At 41.3% G+C, this 18,316-nt stretch overlaps 1 pseudogene; it reads left to right on the top strand.

Annotated features, from left to right (window-relative positions):
- The window catches only part of LOC117445488 (E3 ubiquitin-protein ligase RNF220-like), a 28,712-nt pseudogene extending 11,662 nt beyond the window's left edge, over positions 1-17,050 (top strand).
- Positions 17,051-18,316: the final 1,266 nt, after the last annotated feature.

Raw genomic sequence — 18,316 nt, 5'->3', positions numbered from 1 at the left:
TTTGAGCCCGACACACAACACACACACACACACACACAACACAACCACACCAACACATGGAGGCACACACACATTACCTGCTGCTTAGACCAGAAGAATGATTCCTCCAATAAAGACATTACACTCCAAATCTGCTTAACGACCGCTCCGTGGACAGTAATGGTTTCAAATTGAACTTGGCCACTGTGTGTGTGTGTTGTGTGTGTGTGTGTGTGTGGTGTGTGGGTGTGGTGGGTTGTGTGTGTGTGAGGGTGTGTGTGTGGTTGTGTGTGTGTGTGGTGTTGTGGTGTGTGTTGTGTGTGTGTGTGCGTGCGTGCGTGCGTGCGTGTGTGTGATAGACATAAAGTGAGAAAGAGTAAAATGAGGAGGTTATACACAGACACACATTTAGACAAGATAAAAGCAGAGGGACATTTAAAAGACGATATTGAGTTTGTATGTTTAGGAACATGGTGGAGCTGATTTGTGTGTGGCTTCTGTTTTTAAAGGGGCCCCACTCTGCTCATGTTCAGGTTCATGCAGTATCTGTATCTGTGTCTCCTGGGACATGTCTTAATGTCTTAATGTCTTAATGTTCACAAAGCTCTTCATTTCTCTCATACTGCCTGCACCTTTTCACCCTCTGTCTGAAACCAGAGCCCAGTCTGCTGTGATTGGTTAGCTGGCCGGCTCTGTTGTGATTGGTCAACAAGCATAGTGATGTCCCGCCCTTAGCCTATCACGTACAATGTGTTGGAGCGCTAGCCAATAGAAGTGCGTGTTACATATTTATATCACTATGCTTAGGAAGTAAACAAAGGAGTCCAATGGAGGCGTTTCAGGCGGGGGAACTTTTTATTTTAGCCTTTGCAGATTATTTCAGGCTCAGGTTCAGGTTCAGGTTCAGGTTCAGGTTCAGGTTGTTTATTTGGACCCGTAGGTAGATTCTGTTTGCAGAGAAAAAGAAAAGGGTTCCATCTGACACAAACAACAGACACATCTCTAATAAAGGACTAGTACAGTACAAGTACACCCGGCTCAACCAAATCTCAAAATATTTCAAAAACATTTAAGAAGGAAAACACTAGTACAAACATGGACATTCAAAATTCACAATTAAATAAATAAATACAAATAGGCATCTGTGTGACCTGTATACCCCGACAGGAAAGGGCTTTTATAACATGTGACCGTCTCCCTCTGCAGCGTGACCTCCGTGCAGCACAGCCACCTGATGAGGACGCCCAAGGTCAGACATCTCATTTCCTGCTTGTGAGTTTTAAGAGAGTTTAGTTGCTTAAATCCTTCATTTGACTCTTTGTTGCTTCTCCTTTTTTTTCTAGTCTCTTTCCCTCTCTCTTCATATCAAGGGGAAGCAGGGTCTCCCACCCCCCCCCCCCGAACATCTGAGGACATCCACTCCGACCGATACCAGGTGAGGATACACACATCACGTGATCAAGAGAAACACGAGGGATACAATGTGTGTGTTTCTAAAGATGTAGAAGTTAAAATGGATTCATGCAGCCTGTATTTCCTCAACATGTACGACGAGCATGGGTTAGAGAGAGGTGGGAGAAGTACTCAGGTCTGGTACTTTAGTTAAAGTAGAAGTACTCAGGTCTTGTACTTGAGTAACTAGAAGTACTCAGGTCTGGTACTTGAGTAAAGTGGGAAGTACTCAGGTCTTGTACTTGAGTAACAGTAGAAGTACTCAGGTATTGTACTTAGTAACAGTAGAAGTACTCAGGTCTTGTACTTGAGTAAAAGTAGAAGTACTCAGGTCTGGTACTTGAGTAAAGTGGAAGTACTCAGGTCTTGTACTTGAGTAACAGTAGAAGTACTCAGGTTGGTACTTGAGTAAAGTGGTGGAAGTACTCAGGTCTTGTACTTAGTAAAAGTAGAAAGTAAGAAGAAAGTACTCAGGTCTTGTACTTTAGTAAAGTACAAGTACTCAGGTCTTGTACTTAGTATAAAGTAGAAGTACTCATATCTTGTACTTGAGTAAAAGTAGAAGTACTCAGGTCTTGTACTTTAGTCAAGTAAAAGTACTCAGGTCTTGTACTTGAGTAAAAGTAGAAGTACTCAGGTCTTGTACTTGAGTAAAAGTAGAAGTACTCAGGTCTTGTATTTAGTAAAGTAGAAGTACTCAGGTCTTGTACTTTAGTAAAGTAGAAATACTCAGGTCTTGTACTTTAGTAAAGTGGAAGTACTCAGGTCTTGTACTTGAGTAAAAGTAGAAGTACTCAGGTCTTGTACTTTAGTAAAGTAGAAGTACTCAGGTTGTACTTGAGAAAGTAGTAGAAGTACTCAGGTCTTGTACTTGAGTAACAGTAGAAGTACTCAGGTCTTGTACTTTAGTAAGTAGAAGTACTCAGGTCTTGTACTTTAGTAAAGTAGAAGTACTCAGGTCTTGTACTTTAGTAAAGTAGAAGTACTCAGATCTGGTACTTTAGTCAAGTAGAAGTACTCAGGTCTTGTACTTTAGTAAAGTAGAAGTACTCAGGTCTTGTACTTGAGTAAAAGTAGAAGAGTACTCAGGTCTTGTACTTGAGTAAAAGTAGGAAGTACTCAGGTCTTGTACTTGAGTAACCGTAGAAGATACTCAGGTCTTGTACTTAGTAAAGTAGAATTACTCAGGTCTTGTACTTGAGGAAAGTAGAAGTACTCAGTGTCTTGTACTTTAGTAAAAGTAGAAGTACTCAGGTATTGTACTTGCGTAAAGTAGAAGTACTCAGGTCTTGTACTTGAGTAAAAGTAAGAAGTACTCAGGTCTTGTACATTGAGTAAAAGTAGAAGTACTCAGATATTGTACTTGAGTAAAGTAGAAGTACTCAGGTCTTGTACTTTAGTAAGTGGAAGTACTCAGGTCTTGTACTTGAGTAAAGTAGAAGTACTCAGGTCTTGTACTTGAGTAACAGTAGAAGTACTCAGGTCTTGTACTTTAGTAAAGTGGAGAAGTACTCAGGTCTGTACTTGAGTAAAAGTAGAAGTACTCAGGTCTTGTGGACTTGAGTAACAGTAGAAGTACTCAGGTCTTGTACTTTAGTAAAGTAGATGTACTCAGGTCTTGTACTTTAGTAAAGTGGAATTACTCAGGTCTTGCATCTTGAGTAAAAGTAGAAGTACTCAGGTCTTGTACTTGAGTAAACAGTAGAAGTACTCAGGTCTTGTACTTATGTAAAGTAGATGTACTCAGGTCTTGTACTTTAGTAAAGTGGAATTACTCAGGTCTTTGCACTTGAAGTAACAGTAGAAGTACTCAGGTCTTGTACTTGAGTAACAGTAGAAGTACTCAGGTCTTGTACTTTAGTAAAGTGGAATTACTCAGGTCTTGCACTTGAGTAAAAGTAGAAGTACTCAGATCTTGTACTTTAGTAAAGTAGATGTACTCAGGTCTTGTACTTTAGTAAAGTGGAATTACTCAGGTCTTGCACTTGAGTAACAGTAGAAGTACTCAGGTCTTGTACTTGAGTAACAGTAGAAGTACTCAGGTCTTGTACTTTAGTAAAGTAGATGTACTCAGGTCTTGTACTTTAGTAAAGTGGAATTACTCAGGTCTTGCACTTGAGTAAAAGTAGAAGTACTCAGGTCTTGTACTTTAGTAAAGTAGAAGTACTCAGGTCTTGTACTTGAGTAAAGTAGAAGTACTCAGGTCTTGTACTTTAGTAAAGTAGAAGTACTCAGGTCTTGTACTTGAGTAAAGTAGAAGTACTCAGGTCTTGTACTTGAGTAAAAGTAGAAGTACTCAGGTCTTGTACTTGAGTAAAAGTAGAAGTACTCAGATATTGTACTTGAGTAAAGTAGAAGTACTCAGGTCTTGTACTTTAGTAAAGTGGAAGTACTCAGGTCTTGTACTTGAGTAAAAGTAGAAGTACTCAGGTCTTGTACTTGAGTAACAGTAGAAGTACTCAGGTCTTGTACTTTAGTAAAGTGGAAGTACTCAGGTCTTGTACTTGAGTAAAAGTAGAAGTACTCAGGTCTTGTACTTGAGTAACAGTAGAAGTACTCAGGTCTTGTACTTTAGTAAAGTAGATGTACTCAGGTCTTGTACTTTAGTAAAGTGGAATTACTCAGGTCTTGCACTTGAGTAAAAGTAGAAGTACTCAGGTCTTGTACTTGAGTAACAGTAGAAGTACTCAGGTCTTGTACTTGAGTAACAGTAGAAGTACTCAGGTCTTGTACTTTAGTAAAGTAGATGTACTCAGGTCTTGTACTTTAGTAAAGTGGAATTACTCAGGTCTTGCACTTGAGTAAAAGTAGAAGTACTCAGATCTTGTACTTTAGTAAAGTAGATGTACTCAGGTCTTGCACTTGAGTAACAGTAGAAGTACTCAGGTCTTGTACTTGAGTAACAGTAGAAGTACTCAGGTCTTGTACTTTAGTAAAGTAGATGTACTCAGGTCTTGTACTTTATAAAGTGGAATTACTCAGGTCTTGCACTTGAGTAAAAGTAGAAGTACTCAGATCTTGTACTTTAGTAAAGTAGATGTACTCAGGTCTTGCACTTGAGTAACAGTAGAAGTACTCAGGTCTTGTACTTGAGTAACAGTAGAAGTACTCAGGTCTTGTACTTTAGTAAAGTAGATGTACTCAGGTCTTGTACTTTAGTAAAGTGGAATTACTCAGGTCTTGCACTTGAGTAAAAGTAGAAGTACTCAGGTCTTGTACTTGAGTAAAAGTAGAAGTACTCAGGTCTTGTACTTGAGTAAAAGTAGAAGTACTCAGATCTTGTACTTGAGTAAAAGTAGAAGTACTCAGATCTTGTACTTGAGTAAAAGTAGAAGTACTCAGGTCTTGTACTTGAGTAAAAGTAGAAGTACTCAGATCTTGTACTTGAGTAAAAGTAGAAGTACCAGAGTGTAGGAATACTCTGTTACAGTGAAAGTCCTGCATTCAAAATGTTCCTCAAGTGAAAGTAGAAAAGTATTCTCATCTAAATATAGTGAAAGACAGTAAAAGTAGTCGTTGAGCAGATTGGTCCATTTCAGAATAATATATATATATGTTTTATAATGATTGATCATCAAAGTGTTCTCATGTACGAGCATTTGTTAAACTGCAAGAGGTGGACTTCAATCAGAGTACAGGTTTAGTTGTCGGGTTCGTACCCCCCCCCCCCCCCACATGTCTACTGTTGATTAGTGCTCTTTATAAGCACTGGACAACGAGTAGTCAGTAGCATCATAAAACCTTTTTTTTAGGGTGTGTGTGTGTGTGTGTGTGTGTGTGTGTGTGTGTGTGTGTGTGTGTGTGTGTGTGGTGTGTGTGTGTGTGTGTGGTGTGTGTGTGTGTGTGTGTGTGAGCGTGTGTGTGTGCGTGTGCGTGTGTGTGTGTGTGTGTGTGTGTATGGTCTGGCGTTGATCAAACACTGCTCTCACTTTTAACACATAGCTTCAAAGTTAATCGGGAGTCAGTGAGTGCAGTGTACTTCAGTTATATCGCTCAAAGGGAAACTGTTTTCAAAGACTTTATAAACTCTTAATGAGTAAAGGGAAAAATGAATAATAATTAAATACACATATTTACAAATTAAGAAGATTTTTGAAGGGAGGCAAATGTGGTTCATTTATGTGTAAAGTCGATTTATTCAAGTACTGTACTTAAGTACAATTTTGAGGTACTTGTACTTTACTTGAGTATAGTTTGCTACTTTGTACTTTTACTGCACTACATGTATTTAATACCTTTAGTCACTTCACACATCTGGATGAATGATGTGAAATATAATAACCTCTTAAATCAGACTTTAGTTCCACCTGGAGTAAATCCACCAGCTACCCTGCAGTCTACAAAGTACTTCAGACTAGCTGCACCTTCACCAGCTTTGAGAACACTTCCATGATCAATCATTATAAAACATATATATATATTATTCTGAAATGGACCAATCTGCACAACGACTACTTTTACTGTCTTTCACTATATTTAGATGAGAATACTTTTCTACTTTCACTTGAGGAACATTTTGAATGCAGGACTTTTACTGGAACAGAGTATTCCTACACTCTGGTACTTCTACTTTTACTCAAGTACAAGATCTGAGTACTTCTACTTCTATTTTTACTACAAGATCTGAGTACTTCTACTTTTACTCAAGTACAAGACCTGAGTACTTCTACTTTTACTCAAGTACAAGACCTGAGTACTTCTACTTTTACTCAAGTACAAGATCTGAGTACTTCTACTTTTACTCAAGTACAAGATCTGAGTACTTCTACTTTTACTCAAGTATAAGATCTGAGATACTTCTACTTTTACTCAAGTACAAGATCTGAGTACTTCTACTTTTACTCAAGTACAAGATCTGAGTACTTCTACTCAATACAAGACCTGAGTACTTCTACTTTTACTCAAGTACAAGACCTGAGATACTTCTACTTTTACTCAAGTACAAGATCTGAGTACTTCTACTTTTACTCAAGTACAAGATCTGAGTACTTCTACTTTTACTCAAGTACAAGACCTGAGTACTTCTACTTTTACTCAAGTATAAGATCTGAGTACTTCTACTTTTACTCAATACAAGATCTGAGTACTTCTACTTTTACTCAAGTATAAGATCTGAGTACTTCTACTTTTACTCAAGTACAAGACCTGAGATACTTCTACTTTTACTCAAGTACAAGATCTGAGTACTTCTACTTTTACTCAAGTACAAGATTTGAGTACTTCTACTTTTACTCAAGTACAAGATTTGAGTACTTCTACTGTTACTCAAGTACCAGACCTGAGTACTTCTACTGTTACTCAAGTACACGATCTGAGTACTTCTCCCAGCCTTTGTAACCATCCTTGAGATGAGCTTCACGGTACTCCCTGTGTTTCAGACGTTCCTCCGCGTGCGGGCCAACAGACACACCCGGCTGAACGGTAAGCTGCACTAAACGTGTTCCTCTGCTGACTCAGGCCAGTGCTCTCGTAGTCGGCTTTTCATTTGGAAAAACTAAAGAGTCAGTTCTTTTAAATCATTCCAGTCTCCATTGTCCCCCCTCCTCCCTCCCTCCTCCCCCCTCCTCACCCCCCCCCCCCCCCCCCCTCACTCTGTAGCTAGATATCTCCCTTTTCCCACACCATCTCCACCGGCCTAGCGCCCACACGAGCAGAGGAGCTATTAACCTTTGACCTCTGACCTCTTGATATGTTAACAGTCGATGACCTCTGCTGGTGCAGGTGCTACGTCAAATCCGCCCCATTACGCCCCCACAGCGCAGGAGCCCACCTAGACTGCATACGAGCCGGTAAGACACCCCGAGGAGCACTTTGTCCGTCCGCACGTTTTACACCAGCAGCGATAGTTAAACATATTCAGCTGTGGAGCCTCAGCCATCTGACAGGCAGCTACAGAGCCACACCGTTTACAGACCAAGCAGTACTCGGCACGAGAGGATGTGACGACAACGACAAGTGTCGCCTTAAGCGGTTCATTTCATTAGTTTTTGTTTTAGATTCTCATCATTTGCCACTTGCTCGAAGGTGTCGATGTGTGGTTTTGTCGGTCGGAAACCCAAAGATAGTTTCAATGTGATACGAAAGAGAATAGCAATAACATCCCAATTTCATACACCGTTTTTGCATACCTTGAAATTGACCAACATACAAAATAATTGGCGATGATTTTTGAGTCAATCTGCTTATTGAACATGTGTCTCGCGTTGGCCGCTCTAAGACAGAAGGCCAACGCATTCTCGAGTTTTATCCGACCGTAATTAGGACCATAATTGATGAAGTACTAATACACGGAACAAGCTAAAAGTGAACTATTGGATGTGTTTTTATTAAATGCCTAAAACTGATTTATGAAGCAAGTGTTTTTAGTAGATTAATAAAGAATTAAATTACAATTAAAAACGATTTTTAAACGGTGCAGTACCAGGGTTTGGTAGTACAACATAGGATTTATAAACCATCAAATAAACAATAATAAAACAACCCATTATCTCCCGAAATGTCTCGTCTGTACATCCATAATAAAGTCCTGACCGTCAGAGCCTTACGGTTCAAAGAGTGTTTCTGAAATAAATGACATAAATAAAACCTTTGCAACACCACTGGAAAGAGATTGCTTAAGCTTGTGAAGAATGCTTTTAAGAACGCTTTTATTTGAAGTGTCCCCCCCCCCCTTCTTCTTCTTCTTCTTCTTCTTCTTCTTCTTCTTCTTCTTCTTCTTCTTCTTCTTCTTCTTCTTCTTCTTCTTCTTCTTCTTCTTCTTCTTCTTCTTCTTCTTCTTCTTCTTCTTCTTCTTCTTCTTCTTCTTCTTCTTCTCTGACACAGACGTCTCTGCTGTCATCGTCTCGCTGACTCTCCAAACTGTCCAGCTCTCTTAGTCGTATCGGGTCTTATGACCGGACGGCATAATGAGCTCTAAATACACGGAGGAGAAAGAGGGGGGGGGGGTCCTCTGTTGATTAATCAACCTCTCCCTCTGTGTTTCATGAGCTCTTCCTCATCTATGGCCGTCTCTTTAACCCTCATTATGTTCGCTGCGATGGAGGCTCCCGGGTCACGGCCACCAGCTCTCGCACTGTGTGTGTGTGTGTGTGTGTGTGTGTGTGTGTGTGTGTGTGTGTGTGTGTGTGTGTGTGTGTGTGTGTGTGTGTGTGTGTGTGTGTGTGTGTGTGTGTGTGTGTGTGTGTGTGTGTGTGTGTGTGTGTGTGTGTGTGTGTGTGTGTGTGTGTGTCCACTAACCGGAGGGGCCCCACTGTCATCCAGTAGGAATTAGAGGACCCTAAAACTTAATGTCCCCTTATGCAATCTGCAGTCAGTCAGGTCACAGCGGGAGGAGGGGCAGTTGGTGTTCTGCCATGTTAACTTTTATATCGGAGAGGAGGGTGTGTGTGTGTGTGTGTGTGTGTGTGTGTGTGTGTGTGTGTGTGTGTGTGTGTGTGTGTGTGTGTGTGTGTGTGTACAAATCTATGAAATCTGCATTTCCTTTTCACATTTCCTCGAGTTGACGTCACAGCAGACCGAGCTGAAACAGGCCGAACAACTCAAAGGAATTCAATCCAAATGATATTTTAGTGATGCCCGTCATGTCAGCTATTCTCCCCACATGAATATCTATTCATGACTAAAGGGAAATAACAGACACAATCTTCTTTTTCACAAGTTTAGTTTTGACTAGAAAGGCAGCGATAAGGCAGATTTGGAAACTCAAGGAAATCCAATCCAAATCCCGTTGAGTAATATTGCTATTCTTTGCATATGAATATTCACGCTTAATTAAAGTAATAATATTTATATTCAGAAATATTGTGGCTCTCAAATCTCCCTATTTAATTCTTTATAGTCTGCCCCAATTTCAGCCCTGATATCTTTTTGGAAAATGACAATTTAAACCACTAATGCACACACTTACCAGAACCCTGACACAGACTTAGGAAGACTGATATCAATGAAATACACCGTACCTTCTGCCATTATAAACATGTACATTACCCTCCTTTAAGCCCCCTTACTTCCCCCTAATGACTACTCCATAATGTTTTCTATCTCATGGAAAATATTTGAATTTTACGACACGTGTCTCTAAATGTCATGGAAATCCTCGACTCAATCTGCTTTCAGGAATAAAGCGCGCTCGTACAAAGTTTAAGAGTCGTTACGGGACCGACTTAAAGTCACCGTGGCCCGATTTAAAAGTCCCTGCATCTTATTCGATCTCCTCTCTGTTTCCAGTGAAGATCGGGAAGCTGAAGAGGAGGAAACCAGAAGACGGACAGGTGCGTGTTTCACTCCGTTTCCCCCCCGAGAAAAGACAGATTGTTTCCCTGACATTTCCATTGTAACGGGAGACGGGCGCCGACCGCTTTTGTTCTCGAGGCATCAGGATCACTGTCAGCCGCGGTGTATCCATGTGAACACCGCTGTGAAAACACGGATCAGATACGTAGCTCCGGGCTGCACCGGGCATATGGACGCACGAGTGTGTACTTATGACCGTGTGTGTGTGTGTGTTTTATAGGAGGGCTCAGCGGACTTGGTGCCGCTGCGGGACGAGTGGAACGAGAGGAGGAGGATGCAGATGTCGTCCTTAGTGGGAGGGTTCAAAGGTACATCTGTGTGTAAAGTGTGTGTGTGTGTGGTAGAGGCACCCATGTATGAGATGTGTGTGCGGTGGAGGGGGGATGATGTGAGTGAGTGACAGTTGGAAAGCCACTGAACTTTTCAGTCCAGATGACAGAGGAGAGCGATGCCTCCGAGGCTCACATCTAAAGAAACGGTTTGTTTAGCGGAGGAGGAAGATCTGACCGGCAGACAGAAACACACGCAGCACTTTCATTCCACAAATAAACACATTTAAACATATACAACAATAATGAATAAAATATGTCTGTGTCCTTTCACAATCAGTCCTTCCTAACCCTCGCTCACCAGTCCTTGAATCGTGTCCTCAGGAGCCGTGTTGGTGAGCTCGACCTCTAAAGAGTGTCAAAGAGACAGCGACGCGGACCTGGACGTGGACGGAGACGACACTCTGGAGTACGGCCGGGCGCAGTATCCTTTCACACGGAATAAACTCTGAATATAACTGGGTATCTAAGGTTTAAAGCACCAGCAACCTACAAGTCTGAAAAGTGAAGCCAATGAAGAAGTGATAGAAAGCTGCTATATCTCTAATGTCCAGCAGGGGGCGACATAGAAGTCTGATTGTATAGAAGTCTATGAGAAAATGACCCGACTTCTAACTTGATTTATTCATTCGGTAAACATGTTCCTGATGAGATTATGGTCTCAATCTATAGTTTAAAGTCTCCTTCAAAACAGCATGATGGTCTTTGAGTGAATTATGGTCCCATTTAGAGTGAAATAGATGATGAAGGTCGGGGTTACCTTATAATTGACAGGTCGCTAGCACACTTGTTATGGCGCATTTCCACTGCAGGCCTCGCTCGGTTTGGTAAGGCCTTATTAGGCCCGGCTCACTTTAATGCTGCGCTTCCATTACAGTTTAGGAACTGGGGCAGTTACTATAGTAACGCAGTGTAGGCGGAGCCGTGATGTCATCTTCAATGAGCGCCCCAGAAAAACAACACAGCCGTTAGCAGTTAGCCCTCAGAGCTCACAGCTCCTCATATCTGTTCAGAAACTAGACAGAAGTTAAACAAGTACAAACCACAGACTGCCTGTGTCATGGAGAACACAGTCGCTGGTTTGTTTATGTCTGTAGGCCGTTGTTATGAGTGTGGACGGTCGGAGCATATATAACGTTAGCTTAGCCGATCTCCATTCAGAAAACACGCATTTTAAAAGGTGTTTCTCTGCCGTCTGTCTGCAGACTTGTCAAAGCATTAATTCATGGTGTTTACTAACCGGTATCAGTGTGTTGTTACTTCGGCATCACTTTGAAACGTGTATTACAATTAAATCACGGTCAAATATGTTCATCTTGTTGTAGTTGTAACTTGTAGCCCCCTTGCCAGCGATTCTCTCTCTAGTTGAGCATGCTCAGCCCGACTCAGCCTGGTTGTTCCTGGCCCTAGAACCACCATTTAGTCGGGCCAGAGAAAAGGTGAAAAAGTCGCCCCGGGCCGAAACTAGGCCGAGTGGAAACGCAACCAAAAACGGGCCCCGCACGGCTCGGCACGCTTAAAGCGAGCGACCCGCTGCAGTGGAAACGCGCCAGTCTGTTTTCACTTTATTAAAATGTATTTGGTTTTCTAAAATCGTCTTTGACGGCAATTAGTTGTACTTTGCTTCACCATTACTGTATGTCCTTTCCGCTCACAACAAACAAGGTGACGCAGAGAAAATACCAAACTTACAGTAAGTCCACAAACCAATAAGTGACTTCTCACATACGGTCTGTCGGTTATAGTCAAGCAGGACCAATATGGTATGGATTCAAAATAAAACATAAGCATCTCCTTGTGTTGTTCTGTTTCCTGACCTTTGTCCTCAGATACACAGAGACAGATGTGATCCCCTGCTCAGGAGACAGCTCCAAGGAGACGACCGTGAAGTAAGCACCTTTAAAGAGACTACATCACATGGATCATCAATTAAAACTATCTTACGCATTTGAATTCCTCACGTTCAATGTCTGTTTTCTGATATGTGTCTGCAGCAGAACGTTGCCTGACTCCAGACTAAGCCTTGAGTTCTCCAAATGGTCGAATGACGGTAAGTGAACTCTGAATACAGAATTGATTGAGTTAAGATAAGAGGGCGTCTCTTATGTATCTGTGTGTCTGCTCCTCAGGGAGTCCGTGTACCAGCAGCGGAGAGAAAGTGGACGGCAGCAGCGCCGGGCTTCCTCAAACCTGCAGGAACTCTGAGATTGAAAGGTGGGTTTTTATTTAGTTTCACTCAGAGCTGGCGACACACTGCAGACACGCCCAGGGCTGCAACTCAAAACCATTTGTTACTGTGGATTTCATCCGTGGATTTTCTTGATTACCGTACTTTTCGGACTATAAAGCGCACCTGCATATGAGCCGCAGCAGCTAAATTGTCCGTCTGTCTTGCTCTCGTTCTGTCTCTCGGTTCCACTTTTACTTTGGCGCGCGACCTGTCTCACTCTTTTCCGGTGTAGGTACCAGATGTGTTCGGGTGTATTTACGTCGCATCCGTCATATCCGTCATATTTTACGGCAACTCAAGAGGGCCATTATGGTCAAATTCCGAACATTTAAACATAGCCGACACTTCATTCTTTACTTTGTCCGTTATTATATGTAGAAGATTATATCTTTTCTCCGTCATGTTGTTTCCATAGCAACAACTTCAAACAGGCATAGCCTACACTTCATTCTTTACTTTGTCCGTTATTATGTAGAAGATATTAATTTTTTCTCCGTCATGTTGTTTCCATAGCAGCTGGAGCCCGCCGCTTAAAGGTGGCGGGCGCGGACCGGTCCTAGAGCCCGTAGAGTTAAAGGTGGTTAATTTTACCTGTAAAATCCATAGATTTAGGAGGTCCCCTAGTGGCCGTTAGCTGTACACAAAAAAATGGGGGAAAAAGTCTCGGCTTATAGTCCGAAAAGTACGGTAAATGTTCGGTTTATAAAACTAAAATAGCAATCACTGTTTCCCAAAGTCAACGATGACGTCCTCTTATATCTTCCACAACTTTAAGATATTAGGTTTACTGTAATAGAGCAGTACATTCGGAACATATTAGGAAGTACTAATATATAGAAAGATGGATTGAAGAAGATTTTTGTATTTAATAGTTGACAACTCAACGGTTCATCTGTGTAGCTGTTGACCGAGTGCCAGATATTCAATTCAATTCATTCAAATGGACTTTATCGGCTTAAAGGATTGAAGAAATAATGTTTTCAAGGCTTCAAAACGATGCTTATCCTCTCAAGAGTCGGTTATCCCACTCTCCAGTTGTATGACTGTATTACAGCAGGTACAAGGATTGTTTGTAGGCTTTTTTGTCAGTTTGGTTTATTATAAATAAATGTATTTTCTTTACTAGTTATGTATTACTCACTCAATGTACCAACACAAATCATAAACTCTCATCACAAAAAGCCTAAAACTCACTTTTATGACCCTGTTGTAACGTAATTGTTCTTATTTTATAATGATTACTTGTTTACACGTGTTTTTAATGCCTTTGTTTTTGATCTGTGTCGAAACCACTCCGAGATGTCAAGAAAAGCTTCTATATATAAAAAGTGGATTTTATAGTTATTTTTATCATTCGGAGCCGAGGAAATGATACCACCTCTTCCTGTAAAGATTATTTTGAAACCTCTCACACACACACACACACACACACACACACACACCGATACACAATACTATATGAATGAGATGATCTCATCCATCAAGGTCAGAGCAGGCGACGCACATTTCATCACACTTAATGCCCTGCAGCCCGTACAGTATGTTTGCACATCTCCTGTAATTGTGCGCTTACGTCTATCTCTGTGAGGACGCTGACACCTCACCCCCCGCCTCACACACACACACACACTCACACACACACACACACACACACACCCTCTGCCTATGATAAATGAGACAGGGAATGCAGGGAATGTGATTGCTGCTAAATTTCATGCTCAGTGTCCATGTTGGCCAGCGAATAATTTAATCTGTCTTCGATTTACAAATGACTCTCCAGTGTCGGCCTGACTCACACCCCCCCCCCCCCCCTCTGTGTGTGTGTGTGTGTGTGTGTGTGTGTGTGTGTGTGTGTGTGTGTGTGTGTGTGTGTGTGTGTGTGTGTGTGTGTGTGTGTGTGTGCGTGCGTGCGTGTGTGTGCGTGCAGGCTCTCGGAGGATTCCACGCTGACAACTCTGAATGCACTTAAAGTTCGGATACGGGATTTGGAGAAGCAGTTGTCTAAAGGAGACAGATTTAAATGCCTCATCTGCATGGTGAGTGTGCGGCGGCAGATGAACCCGTCAGAGCGGAGAGAGGCAGAGCAGTAAAGCAGAAACTGGGGGTAGACCTGTGTTTCAGGCAATAATATCTGCCCCTTACTTCCCGTAGAATATACTGTCCATGTGGTGCTGGTGATATTCTGATATGTTCATACAAGTGTTGTCTTTTTTTAAATATGTGAAACATTTGAAATAATATTATTTTAAAAGTAAATGTGTTTTTATTGACATGACACTTTTAGGGCTGGCCTTGATTCAAAGAGACTACAAGGGAACTAAAACGCATGCAATTTTGTTCGCTCATCCATTGGTTGATTTCATCTCCAGATCAGCTTTTCCTGTATTTTATTTCTCAGTGCAAATACAGTTCTTCGCCAAAATAACATTTGTATATTCTCAAGCTCGAACAATAATGCAGAATGAACTATGCTTTTACAGGAATCTGGTTTATACGTTAAGCTCATTGTATATATTTATATTATATATGCACAGTATCGTGCTACAGTACAGCGTTACTTCAGACTGCTTTTACCATAAGAGTGCAACAGATTTTGTGATGAAACAAAGAGAAACATGTTTATAAAAGGAGAACAAATAAAACAATTTTCAACAACTACAGAACAAAAAATTAATTAAAGGGAAAATAAACATAAATAAACATGGACGACATGTTTCAACTGTAGTCCCTAGAAATATCCTTTAAGTCATAAAAAACTGAATTATATTATTACAAAATGTGTAAAATCGTTAACACCTGGAACATAGAGGTTCCTAATAGATGCCAATGAAAAACTCCAGAAAACAGTACATATTAAAAAGTTCATAAAGGTAAAAAGAAAAAGTTTTTAAATGATAAAAAACCAGTTAAAGGGTTTTTGATTTGAGGGGAAGCGTCTTTTTATGCTCTTATTCTGGTTACACGTGGACATCTAGTGGCAGCTGTGTGAACTACATGTGGAAACTCACCAGCTGTTCTCTGTTTCCGGCAGGACTCGTACAGCACCCCGCTCACCTCCATCCAGTGCTGGCACGTGCACTGTGAGGAGTGCTGGCTGCGAACTCTGGTAAACAATCTGAATTGTGTTATTCTCTGTCAAAGCTACGTGTCATGTATTATTAACACTTTAGATTAAGGTACACATATTCACCATCAACTAGTTGTTAATTAACATGCATATTAGAGCCAAGCTACTAGCTTATTGGTGAACTTATTCTGAGTTAGAAATACCAGATTTTAAGTTATTTTGACACGACTAACACTTGTAGTTTCATGTCTTGTTACATAAGAGTAGATCATATGTGTTCAGTGTTATTATGGGAGCATATTAAGACCCACTCATGTGCAACAACTTCCTTACTTACAATAAATAAGCACTCATTAGGGTTATTGAGGACAAACTCTCAACTAATGGCTTATTACTTATGGTCATGTAGAATGTAGAATAATAAGTGTTTTATAATGACTAATAAAGAGCCAATATATTGCTAACATGCATGTTAACTAGTTGATGGTGAATGTATGTACCCTAATATAAAGTGTTATCATTACCATTATTATTATTATTATAGTTATTATTATTAAATAAAGGACGTAAAAGTCTAAGAGTCATATTACAGTTTTTCTCCAAGACGTTGGCTTTTTTGTGTTAGTGTTTCCTTCCTGTAGACTGGGTACATCTCACAACTGTTTCATGGGAAATCACATCTCTATTGCATGTCAAGAGATATAACCTTCCCAATTAGGTTATTACCCCTAGTTATTATTGCGTCAATTAATTAACAATGAAATGAAGAGTTGTTCTGTTGTCATGTGAGCTATACTGGACACAATGTGAAAGAGTCTTTTGTAAAACTAACCGTATTACTGGATTAGCAGAATCTACCTACCTACCTTCCTTCCTTCCTTCCTTCCTTCCTTCCTTCCTTCCTTCCTTCCTTCCTTCCTACCTACCTACCTACCTACCTAGCTACCTACCTACCTACCTACCTACCTACCTACCTACCTACCTACCTACCTACCTACCTTCCTTCCTTCCTTCCTTCCTACCTACCTACCTACCTCCTTCCTTCCTTCCTTCCTACCTACCTACCTACCTACCTACCTTCCTTCCTTCCTTCCTTCCTACCTACCTACCTACCTACCTACCTACCTACCTACCTACCTACCTACCTACCTACCTACCTACCTACTTCCTTCCTTCCTTCCTTCCTTCCTACCTAACCTACCTACCTACCTACCTACTGTCCTACCTACCGTCCTACCTACCTACCTACCTACCTACCTACCTACCTACCTACCTACCTACCTACCTACCTACCTACCTACCTACCTACCCTACCTACCTACCTACCTGCCTGCCTGCCTGCCTGCCTGCCTGCCTGCCTGCCTGCCTGCCTGCCTGCCTACCTACCTACCTACCTACCTACCTACCTACCTACCTACCTACCTACCTACCTACCTACCTACCTACCTACCTACCTACCTACCTACCTACCCACCTACCCACCTACCTACCCACCTACCTACCTACCTACCTACTTACCTACCTACCTACCCACCTACCTACCCACCCATCCATCCATCCATCCATCTATCTATCTATCTATCTACCTAAACATTTAAATAATACGTTTGTATGTCTCCTTTCCTTTAGGGAGCGAAAAAGCTGTGTCCTCAGTGCAACACCATCACCTCACCTGGAGACCTGAGGAGGGTCTTCCTGTGACGCAGCCAATCAGAGAAGACTTCCTCAGTTTCAACCAATCAGGGGCGGACTGTGGGCAGCTGGCCTGTCAAAGACCCTCAACCCTCCTCCTCCTCCTCTTCTTCCTCTTCCTCTTCGTCAGTGCACTCCTTCCACTAACCCCTGACAATTTGAAGGACAGACGGTGTGACCTTTGACCTTTGACCTTTTCAGCCCTGTACGATGTCCACGTTCCTGCTGCAGCTTCAACACACTAGAAGAAAACCACAAGATACATAGGAAACGCTTTGGGACAATATTTATCAATTTTATAATCCTTTTTTTGTTTGAGAAAGAGATAAATAACATGCAAAGCACATGTACATAGTTTTGTGTATTTTGGGATGTGTGTGTGTGTGTGTGTGTGTGTGTGTGTGTGTGTGTGTGTGTGTGTGTGTGTGTGTGTGTGTGTGTGTGTGTGTGTGTGTGTGTGTGTGTGTGTGTGTGTGTGTTCGTTTAGCTCCTGTAGGAAATATTTACAGTAATCTCATTCACGCTCATGTTGTCTTGTTGTGTTTCTCTGTATAGGGTCATTCAATCTAATTTTATCAATGTTACTACAATAAAACGTGTGTCTACAAAGTTTCACAACATATTTCATCTGTGGGGGAAGTACTCGGGTGTTTTAAAGAAGTACAAGTAGAAATACCACGGTGTAGAAATACTATAGTATTTTATGAGCATTACATTGTACTTAAAGGATCTACTCTGCTGATGTTCAGGTGTATATCAGTGTGTAGTGTCTCTACTTTAAAGAGTCCTCTCCGGCTGATGTTCAGGTGTATATCAGTGTGTAGTGTCTCTACTTTAAAGAGTCCTCTCCGGCTGATGTTCAGGTGTATATCAGTGTGTAGTGTCTCTACTTTAAAGAGTCCTCTCCGGCTGATGTTCAGGTGTATATCAGTGTGTAGTGTCTCTACTTTAAAGAGTCCTCTCCTGCTGATGTTCAGGTGTATATCAGTATGTAGTGTCTCTACTTTAAAGAGTCCTCTCCTGATGATGTTCAGGTGTATATCAGTATGTAGTGTCTCTACTTTAAAGAGTCCTCTCCTGATGATGTTCAGGTGTATATCAGTATGTAGTGTCTCTACTTTAAAGAGTCCTCTCCTGCTGATGTTCAGGTGTATATCAGTGTGTAGTGTCTCTACTTTAAATAGTCCTCTCCTGCTGATGTTCAGGTGTATATCAGTATGTAGTGTCTCTACTTTAAAGAGTCCTCTCCTGCTGATGTTCAGGTGTATATCAGTA

This window comes from Pseudochaenichthys georgianus, chromosome 4 (assembly GCF_902827115.2).
Source record: "Pseudochaenichthys georgianus chromosome 4, fPseGeo1.2, whole genome shotgun sequence".
Taxonomy (NCBI): domain Eukaryota; kingdom Metazoa; phylum Chordata; class Actinopteri; order Perciformes; family Channichthyidae; genus Pseudochaenichthys; species Pseudochaenichthys georgianus.
This window is presented reverse-complemented; position numbering and strand designations above follow the sequence as displayed.